The following is an 11,352-nucleotide window of genomic DNA, read 5'->3' as shown; positions in this document are numbered from 1 at the left end:
TAGTATATGATGATGTCACTCTTTCTGTCAATTAAAATTCAATTCACAACTCATCTGTCAATGATGAATATTTTATGTACAGTCAGTCTGATGATCCCGCAATGAAACATTTTTCAACATGTTTAAAGTTAGTTCTGATTGTGTTGTTTCACCTATGTCTCAAGTCAGCATACTGTATTTCAGTGGTTGGGTGTGATTCATGTGTGTCATATCTGATTTTTTGGTAAATTGCTTTGTTAATGTAGACTATTCGTTTTCTCTACTGTAATATACCAACATCTCCTCTTTAAATAGTATTAGTACATGTATTGCTTAAAGTCGCTTTCCCTTTAATATATCAAGATGTGTGGTTACTTGTGTGTTTTTTAATTGACCTGTCATTCAGACTAAGCATGTATGTAAATTTCTGCAATTCAGTTGTAGAAATCATCGACATATAAATAAACATGTATATCAAAATTCATAAATATTTATTTCTCCATATACTGAGACAAGCATAACAATATGACAATGAAATTTTAAAATAATAATTATTTTTTTTCACTTTGTCCAGTAGACTTCAACGTTCTTCCAAATCCAATGCATGATTTCTTTCTGGGATAATCCTACAATAAAGAATATATTATAATGAAAATGTATAGAACCTTTATCATTATAAGATCTCATAATTTAAAAAGAAGATGTGGTATGATTGCCAATGAGACAACTGTTCACAAAAGACCAAAATGACACAGAAATTAACAACTATAAGTCACAGTACGGCTTTCATCAATGAGCAAAGCCCATACCTCGTATCCCAGCCTGGTATTTAGCTAAAAAAAGGCCCCGATAAGACAATGTAAAACAATGCAAACGAGAAAACGAACGGCCTTATTTATGTTAAAAAAAAATGAACGAAAAACAAATTTGTGTAACACATAAACAAACTACAACCACTAAATTACAGGCTCCTGACTTAGCTAGGACAGACACATACATAATTAATTACTCCGAGATTACTCTGACGTCCGACTGCTGTTTTGCAAGACAAGCTGGGGCCGTAGGACGTCAGAGCTCTCCAATATCAAAAAGTGGATATTTGCCTACCCAAAATAGATGCGCTGCTTCATCGCTTCTGAAGCCGACTGGGGACATTGGAATTTTATAAATAGGGCATCCATCTCTTCATTTTTCATTAATCTCTTCATTTATGTAAGTTCTACCTGCCAACCTTTATTTTTCTATATTTTAAAAGTTTTCATAGTGACCCCTCCATTTCAGCATTTTAAATAATGTGGCTGGGTTAAACATGTTTATAGCAGGATCCCAACCCTCCCCCTGCTTTTAAAAGACTGCTTTTATTTTATTAACAGATCCAAATATAAGTCTGAATTTCTTAACCTAACAATATAAATGAACCTTTCATTCGTTATCAGACCTCATGTTGTTTATTCACCTTGTCACTCGAACTTGTCACGTGTGATTCTTAATTATGAATCGGAAATGTCACGATCACACAAAAACGGTATTTCGTAAAATTACAAATTTTACACGAGTACAAAGGATTATAACCAAGGCTTGTACTTAAATATCAGGGAAACAGATTGTTCATCTGAACTATAAGTGATGATCGAATTTCTCATTGACCCAGTCCCATACACTGGTAAAAAATGGAGATTACCCTCCGATTTAGTCAGTAAATTCAAGTATATAACTGCATTTTTTTTCTATTTAAAGTGATTATAAGCAAACAATAATGATTATTTCAATGTTATATTCACACTTACCGAAATATAAACCTCTTTAAACATACACATTCGCTAAATAATTATTTTTCTTCAGCAGTCAAAGATGGCGGATTTTTCCATCTTGTCGAACCCATCAAGTCACGTGACTCAGATGTTATCGATGACACAAAAATAATCACGATTTGACTGGTCAGTACAGGAAGTGACCAATCTCTGTGTTATAGTAGTCTCAGATTTATGCGAACAAAAATTTGTTGTTATTAAATTGCAATATTGCTGTCCATTGTCATGATTATATTATACATTGATTCCTGACATAAAAAATATTGCTGATTTACTACTATGCGGGTACGTCATGGTGTATATAGATTTACAAATTAAATACACATATGGTCAGTTTTGGTAATGCGGTCAAATAATTTTGTTGTACAAGTCAGCTGGAGGTATCAAAACTACTGAAATTTTGTTACCTATCAATATTTTGAATAAAATGAGGACATGCTGGTATCTTAAATTTATGCGAACAAAAATTTGTTGTTATTATATTGCAATATTGCTGTCCATTGTCATGATTGTATTACACATTGAATCCTGACATAAAAAATAAGGCTGATTTACTATGCTGGTATATAGATTTACAATTTAAAGTTCACATATGGTCAGTTTTGGTAATGCGGTCAAACAATTTTGTTGTACAAATCAGCTGGAGGTATCAAAACTACTGAAATTTTGTTACGTATCAATATTTTGAATAAAATGAGGACATGCTGGTATCCTAAATTTATGCGAACCAAAATTTGTTGTTATTATATTGCAATATTGCTGTCCATTGTCATGATTGTATTATACATTTACAATTTAAAGTTCACATATGGTCAGTTTTGGTAATGCGGTCAAATAATTTTGTTGTACAAGTCAGCTGGAGGTATCAAAACTACTGAAATTTTGTTACGTATCAATATTTGAATAAAATGAGGACATGCTGGTATCTTAAGTTTATGCAAACCAAATTTTTTGTTATTATATTGCAATTTTGCTGTCCATTGTCATGATTGTATTACACATTGAATCCTGACATTAAAAATAAGGCTGATTGACTATGCTGGTATATAGATTTACAATTTAAAGTTCACATATGGTCAGTTTTGGTAATGCGGTCAAATAATTTTGTTGTACAAGTCAGCTGGAGGTATCAAAACTACTGAAATTTTGTTACGTATCAATATTTTGAATAAAATGAGGACATGCTGGTATCTTAAATTTATGCGAACCAAATTTGTTGTTATTATATTGCAATTTTGCTGTCCATTGTCATGATTGTATTACACATTGAATCCTGACATTAAAAATAAGGCTGATTTACTATGCTGGTATATAGATTTACAATTTAAAGTTCACATAGGTCAGTTTTGGTAATGCGGTCAAATAATTTTGTTGTACAAGTCAGCTGGAGGTATCAAAACTACTGAAATTTTGTTACGTATCAATATTTTGAATAAAATGAGGACATGCTGGTATCTTAAATTTATGCGAACCAAATTTTTTGTTATTATATTGCAATTTTGCTGTCCATTGTCATGATTGTATTATACATTGAATCCTGACATAAAAAATATGGCTGATTTACTATGTGGGTATATAGATTTACAAATTAAAGTGCATATATGGTCAGTTTTGGTGGATGCGGTCAAATAATTTTGTTGTACAAGTCAACTGGAGGCATCAAAACTACTGAAATTTTGTTACGTATCAGTATTTTAAGTAAAAAGAGGACATGCTGGCACCCTTAATTTAGGCGAACAAAAATTTGTTGTTATTATATTGCAATATTGCTGTCCATTGTCATAATTGTATTATACATTGAATCCTGACATTAAAAATAAGGCTGATTTACTATGCTGGTATATAGATTTACAATTTGAAGTTCACATATGGTCAGTTTTGGTAATGTGGTCAAATAATTTTGTTGTACAAGTCAGCTGGAGGTATCAAAACTACTGAAATTTTGTTACGTATCAATATTTTAAATAAAATGAGGACATGCTGGTATCCTAAATTTATGCGAACCAAAATTTTTTGTTATTATATTGCAATTTTGCTGTCCATTGTCATGATTGTATTATAAATTGAATCCTGACATAAAATATATGGCTGATTTACTATGCGGGTATATACATTTGCAAATTAAAGTTCACATATGGTCAGTTTTGGTAGATGCAGTCAAACAATTTAGTTTTACAAGTCAGCTGAAGGTATCAAAACTATTGAAATTTTGTTACGTATCAATATTTTGAATAAAATGAGGACATGCTGGTATCCTAAATTGATGTGAACAAAAATTTGTTGTTATTATATTGCAATATTGCTGTCCATTGTCATGATTATATTATACATTGATTCTGGCAATAAAAAATATGGCTGATTAACTATGCGGGTATATAGATTTCCAAATTAAAGTGCACATATGGTCAGTTTTAATGGATGCGGTCAAATAATTTGGTTGTACAAGTCAACTGGAGGCATCAAAACTACTGAAATTTTGTTACGTATCAGTATTTTAAGTAAAAAGAGGACATGCTGGCACCCTTAATTTAGGCGAACAAAAATTTGTTGTTATTATATTGCAATATTGCTGTCCATTGTCATGATTGTTTTATAAATTGAATCCTGACATTAAAAATAAGGCTGATTTACTATGCTGGTATATAGATTTACAATTTAAAGTTCACATATGGTCAGTTTTGGTAATGTGGTCAAATAATTTTGTTGTACAAGTCAGCTGGAGGTATCAAAACTACTGAAATCTTGTTACGTATCAATATTTTGAATAAAATGAGGACATGCTGGTATCCTAAATTTATGCGAACAAATTTTTTTTGTTATTGTATTGCAATTTTGCTGTCCATTGTCATGATTGTATTATACATTGAATCCTGACATAAAAAATATGGCTGATTTACTATGCGGGTATATAGATTTACAAATTAAAGTGCATATATTGTCAGTTTTGGTGGATGCGGTCAAATAATTTTGTTGTACAAGTCAACTGGAGTCATCAAAACTACTGAAATTTTGTTACGTATCAGTATTTTGAGTAAAAAGAGGACATGCTGGCACCCTTAATTTAGACGAACAAAAAATTGTAGTCATTATTTAAATGAATTAAACTATTGTTGAATGTGGATGCATAGTTCAAGGATGTATAACTAACAAGGACGTATACACCTAACATCAAATATACTTCTTTTCAAAAATATACATAATATGATTGAATTTGATCTCGGAATATATATATATTCAGTGCCTGTTATCATTGTAACCGAGATCGTTTATATAATAGATAAATTGTCAGATCACAGATAAATTTGTGTTACGTTCTGTGCGTACTTATTTCCAAATATTTGTATTTAATCCAGTTCATAAAACGGAAGTATTAATTTTCAAATTACTTTATTTTCGATGTTTATACTACGAAACAAAGATATTATTTTTTTTTTTTTAAATCAACGAAGAGCGGTCCTGGTTACAAGTTAACTTAGTGTTGAGCAGACCAGTCAAAAGTTAACTTGGGAACAGGTCTGGTTTTGATCGGATTTGTCCAAGCAAAAGTTAACTTTGTGGCAGGACCGGTTTCCAAGTTAACTTATGTTAACTTTATGACAGGACCGGTTCCGAAGTTAACTTATGTTAACTTATGACAGGACTGGTTCGAATTTAACTTATATCAATAGCGGACCTGTTTCCAAGTTAACTTTTTGGCAGACATAAAAACAGTCCTAGGACCAAGTCCGCTTTTCAAGTTAACTAGATTTTGGTCCTAGGACTGGTCAGAGCAGTCTTATATTCGGTCACAGGTTAACTTTGACCAGTCCAAATGACTGGTTATCAAGTTAACTTGCTGTACAAAAATTTTGTAATTTGTTTGAAAAAAACCGTGGTGGGTTCAAGTTTACTTCTTATACAATTGTCAATACATATGAGAAAATTATCATGATCAAATGACCGATTTAAAGTAACATCAAATACAATTATCCCAAAAATCGACAAATTTTCATTGAAATGGGTGAAAATTATCAATATATGTTTTATCCAAATGAATATCCAAAAAGTGGTAAAATTGACAGTTAATGTCGAAAAACTATTAAAAAATGTATTATATGATCAAATATCCAAAAAGTGGAAAAATTTACTGAAAAATTTTTGTAATTTGTTTGAAAAAAGCTGTGGTGGGTTCAAGTTTACTTCTTATACAATTGTCAATACATATGAGAAAATTATCATGATCAAATGACCGATTTAAAGTAACATCAAATACAATTATCCCAAAAATCGACAAATTTTCAGTAAAATGTGGAAAAATTATCAATATATGTATTATCTAAATGAATATCCAAAAAGTGGTAAAATTGACAGTAAATGTCGAAAAAATATTAAAAAATTTATTATATGATCAAATATCCAAAACGTGGTAAAATTTACTGAAAAATTTTGTAATTTGTTTGAAAAAAGGTGTGGTTGGTTCAAGTTTACTTCTTATACAATTGTCAATACATATGAGCAAATTATCATGATCAAATGACCGATATAAAATAACATCAAATATAATTATCCAAAAATCGACAAATTTACAGTAAAATGGGATAAAAAATATCAATAAATGTATTATCTGAATGAATATTCAAAAATTGGTATTGAGAGTAAAATGTCGAAAAAATATAAATAAATATATTATATGAATAAACATCCAAAAAGTGGTAAAATTTACTGAATATTTTTGTAATTTGTTTGAAAAAAGCTGTGGTTGGTTCAAGTTTACTTCTAATACAACTGTCAATAAATATAAGAAAATTATCATGATCAAATGATCTATTTAAAATAACATCAAATACAATTATCCCAAAAATCGACAAATTTTCAGTAAAATGTGGGAAAATTATCAATATATGTATCATCCAAAAAGTGGTAAAATTGACAGTAAATGTCGAAAAATTATTGAAAAATGTATTATATGATCAAATATCCAAAAAGTGGTAAAATTTACTGAAGAAATTTTGTAATTTGTTTGAAAAAAGCTGTGGTTGGTTCAAGTTTACTTCTAATACAATTGTCAATAAATATGAGAAAATTATCATGATCAAATGATCTATTTAAAATAACATCAAATACAATTATCCCAAAAATCGACAAATTTACAATAAAATGTGGAAAAATTATCAATAAATGTATTTTCTGAATGAATATTTAAAAAGTGGTAAAATTGACAGTAAAATGTCGAAAAATTATCAATAAATATCCAAAAAGTGGTAAAATTTACTGAAAATTTTTGTAATTTGTTTGAAAAAGCTGTGGTTGGTTCAAGTTTACTTCTAATACAATTGTCAATAAATATGAGAAAATTATCATGATTAAATGATCTATTTAAAATAACATCAAATACAATTATCCCAAAAATCGACAAAAAAGTATTAAAGACAAATTTAAGAATTTCTCTAGCCTCTAGTTTAAGTCACCTGGTCTATTTTGATATCATCTGGCACAAACTTTTAAAAAATCTTCTGATTTGACTGGGCCAATTGGAACTAAACTACATGTATATATAGTAAATTTGTATTTCACTGAACTCTATTTTTACTTATTTATTTTAAGGAAAAGAACCGGCTCCAAAACAACAGAATCAGACATTCATTTGTTCTATGGATGACTGCATTTGAGAGTTCAAGAACCAGATCAGTTTTTATCAACATCTCCTTCAAGGCAGCTGTAAAAAAAAGCTAGAGAGAGGACCACTTAAAGATCAGACATAAGTTCTGTATGCCCAAAAGCTGTCAAATAATGTACATCATTGTCCTGATATGCAAGCAGTCTTATTAGAAAATGCATGTAAAACAGACTTCAGTGCCAACAAAATGGGATGAGCATTGAAAGTGAAAAAAAAACAAACAGAAAGAATTGTTGACATATTTATTTAATTATGGGGAAAATCTAGCTCTAAATTGACCCTTATACAGCTGCAGAAAGTATGAGATCGGGTGTATATACCTTTAGGAAAGATGAATTCTTAACTGACCAGCAGATAAATGGGTTCTTTACTCGATTGACACAAAAACAGACAAAAAAGATAAGCATGACTATAAATCAGCTGAGTCTTAAATTCTTGGAATGGAAAACACAGATTTTGAAGACAATTGACGACTGAATTTGAACACCACTAAAATGAATATTGCAATGTTCTATGATCCTAACAAGATATGGCCGTACAATATTTTTTCTCAAACAATGCTACAAGTTTATATGAAATTTGTGAAATGCATCATGGAGATGTTTATTTTTGATATTTTATTTGTTACACATTTGAATGTATGAACTTTTCATTTGCATACTGTTACATCTTCTTTTGGTCAATATGTTCAGACTTGATTAGGTGATATTTCTGTAACCATAGCAGTTTTAACTTATTTTTTGAGATTTGCTAAGTCTCTTGAAAGTTTTGTAATAATGTCTTTGTTATTCTTGTTGATTTTATGTTATTCTGTAAAATGCAGACATGTTGGCATAGTTAGCCGATTAGTTTTAAGTGAACAGATTTAACATTTTTATAAAGCTATGTACTTTTTTATTGATAACTCTTCAAACTTGGAAAAGGAATATTCTGATACAATTTGTTTGTATCATTGAATTTGATTGGTTACCACTCTGTAAATTCCACAATCTAACTACCATAAATAAGGCTCTTCTTGAAATGATGCAAGAAGCAGTCATACATGTATTGGATTTAACCATATCATATTTACCCAAAAAGTTAGAAAAAAACCCTGCATACCTTAAACTACTTTTTATCAGGTTATATTCAAATGTGAAGCGTACACGAAGCCCCAAAACAAAAGATGTTGACTTTTGGACTCAAAGTATTTATATGACGTCATGATGTTGCTACAGAAGTAAGCAACATTTGCTGGAATTTTTAGTTTATAAATCTTTATTTCAAAATAAAAAACAGAAACAATATTTTTATTGACTATTGCATTAGAATGGATAAAAATGTATTTTAACATTTGTGGACATAAATCTAGATTTTCTGTTGCATATATCTGTTTTAACTAGCTCTGCTACACATCACTAAGTAACCTCAATTTTCGACAGTAATACATGTACCTACTTTTTATGTCTGTAGAGGTTAAAATACAAATACAGTTATCTCCTAAATTATAGTTTAATGTAATGAATTTTGAATGTACTGAGAAGGTGTTTTACTCGGTTTCATTTTTTTTATATGATGGACAAGCAATTACTCAAATTGCTTTATAAATAGCAAACTGTGTTTATCTGTATCAGTTAAAAACTAATTTGCACAATCAGTTCTTCCTTCCCTCTGTAGTCAATTACAAATATAAATCTTAAAAAATGAAAATAAAACATATTAAAATTTTTTGAAATTTGATTACCATAGCAACCATTTTTATTAAATTTCATTAAGTAAAAATATTTCTCAGGACTGAAAAAAATAACTGATTAATATTGTTATATTGTAAGGAATTAAATTCCTTGTTTGTATGGAGTAAATATGTAAATAACTATGATTATTATTGACTTGTAGAAAAAAAAAAACAATTTACGGAATTTTCAAAATCTTGTGTTTTTCATTCATTAAAAATATTTTTTACAATTATTTGCCCATTGATTTTTTATTATAATTTGAAAGACCTTTTTATGTTCTTTCTAAATATACCTCACATTTAACCGGGAGACGCTGCATTTACGAAAAAAATACACTTGAATATCATGTATTTACGCATTTTTCACTGAAATCCAAATTTGCCATTTGACCATATCTTTACTAGCTGGTAGCAGAATAATCGGTAATGGTAAATCATGTGTGAATTTTAAACAGCTTAAAGGTCATTTGTATTATATATTTTAGAAAATGAAAAAGGTTATGTTATACATGAAAAAAGTACTGAACAGTGCAAAATGTCGTTTTTTCACTTTTTTAGTTATAATATGACCTCTTTTTGCAAAAATCAACACATGTGGTTTCCATGGCAACTGGAATATTCCGGAACAATTTGTTGCCTGTTATTGCCTGACTATTACATATAAGTTTCATCAAAATCTGAGACCATGTGTGCCAGACCCTATTAGAATTTCTTTGGGGGTTACAGAGAATCGCTCTTAAATAGAGAGGGTCTGTATACTATCAATGACCACTATGAATCGATTAGTAAACTTAGAATTGAAAGTAAATACACCACATTTATACAGGTTTTTTGTTGTTTTTCAGATGTCTCATTTGATTTCAACTGATCATATATTTCTGATTCTAGAGAAAGAAATTGTTTAGAAACCAAATGTGTGTTGTTATTTGCATTCAATTAGTGCTCGATGACCGTTTGCTGTATGTTTTCTTGCAGCGAGATTCGCTGATTCAATTGTCTCTAACTTTACAATCATCTACAAAAGAGCTCTCAGTAGTTTTATTTCTGTCTTATATTTTAGTGTTAGTTGATCAATAATGCCTTGTGAGGTTAATATAGATGTCTGCAAGTTTTGATGGAAGGGCATGAATAGCCTGAACTTCAGAGGTTTCCACATATCGACAAAAATATAAGTACAACAAACAGAAAAAAGAAGACCTGCCAAAACAATCAAACGAAAAAAAAAACCCAATGAGTGATTACATATGATTGTGTATGTTTCTTCACATTTGCATGATTTTTTTTGTTTTCAACTAAATAATATCTAATATGTTTGTTTCGTTTATATGTTTACAGGTTAGGAGTGCACCCATCTGTAAATTATTATATATAGATTTTTATAAGAATGGTACATTAATGTGTTTCAGAATTAACATGTTTGTATTTCCAAGTAAATTATTATACATTGATTTTCTTATAAGAAATTGTACAATACTGTGTTTTAGAATTTACATGTGTTTATTTTAAAGTAAATTATTATATATAGATTTTTAGAAGAAATTGTACTATACTGTGTTTTATATTTACATGTGTTTATAAGTATATGTATAGATTTTTATAAGAACTGTACATATTTTGCACATCTCCCAACATATACTGTATTTAACTAATATATTTAAAAAATATTTTATGTATGCAAAACATACACATACATGTGTTTAGGGTTTCTAAATACATAATTTTTGTACCTTGTTGTTTTGAAGCTCAACAAACATATTTTTAATTGCTAAATTCTATAAGCAATATTTTAATTTCTTTTTTGAACAAATTGTAAATTGAGAAGTTTGAGTATGTACAACATGTACAATACAAGTAAATTACTTTGATGAAACACAATATTTCCTAGTTAACTTTAAAAGCATTACCCTTTAAATTTTGAAAGGAAAACTACAAAATAAGAAATAGTTATGGACCTACTTTTTTATAGGACAAAACCTTCAATATATACATTTTTATAAAATCCCATTGTACTTTAATTGAAGATTATATACATGTAATATCAATAACACATGTATTTTTACACGATTTATATTGTATTTTTGAAATATTCATGAACATCCATTTTTCTAACGATAGTTTAAAATTAAGCAGCGGGTTGCATGAATATATTTATATGTACCTGATTGACCAAAGATGTAAAGATTTGGTCTTTC

The 11,352-nt window shown here is 29.1% G+C and overlaps 1 long non-coding RNA gene across 1 annotated transcript; it reads right to left on the bottom strand.

The window, feature by feature from the left end:
* Positions 1–453: 453 nt before the first annotated feature.
* Positions 454–1,956, bottom strand: LOC134718911 (uncharacterized). The gene is made up of 2 exons (XR_010107471.1): positions 1,767–1,956; positions 454–605 (listed from the first exon to the last, which is right to left on the bottom strand). It is a non-coding gene; the product is annotated as an uncharacterized LOC134718911 (long non-coding RNA).
* Positions 1,957–11,352: the final 9,396 nt, after the last annotated feature.

The sequence above is a fragment of the Mytilus trossulus genome, chromosome 5, assembly GCF_036588685.1.
Source record: "Mytilus trossulus isolate FHL-02 chromosome 5, PNRI_Mtr1.1.1.hap1, whole genome shotgun sequence".
NCBI classification, from domain to species: domain Eukaryota; kingdom Metazoa; phylum Mollusca; class Bivalvia; order Mytilida; family Mytilidae; genus Mytilus; species Mytilus trossulus.
Note: the sequence above shows the minus strand (reverse complement) of the source record. Positions and strands in the feature narration are given on the sequence as shown.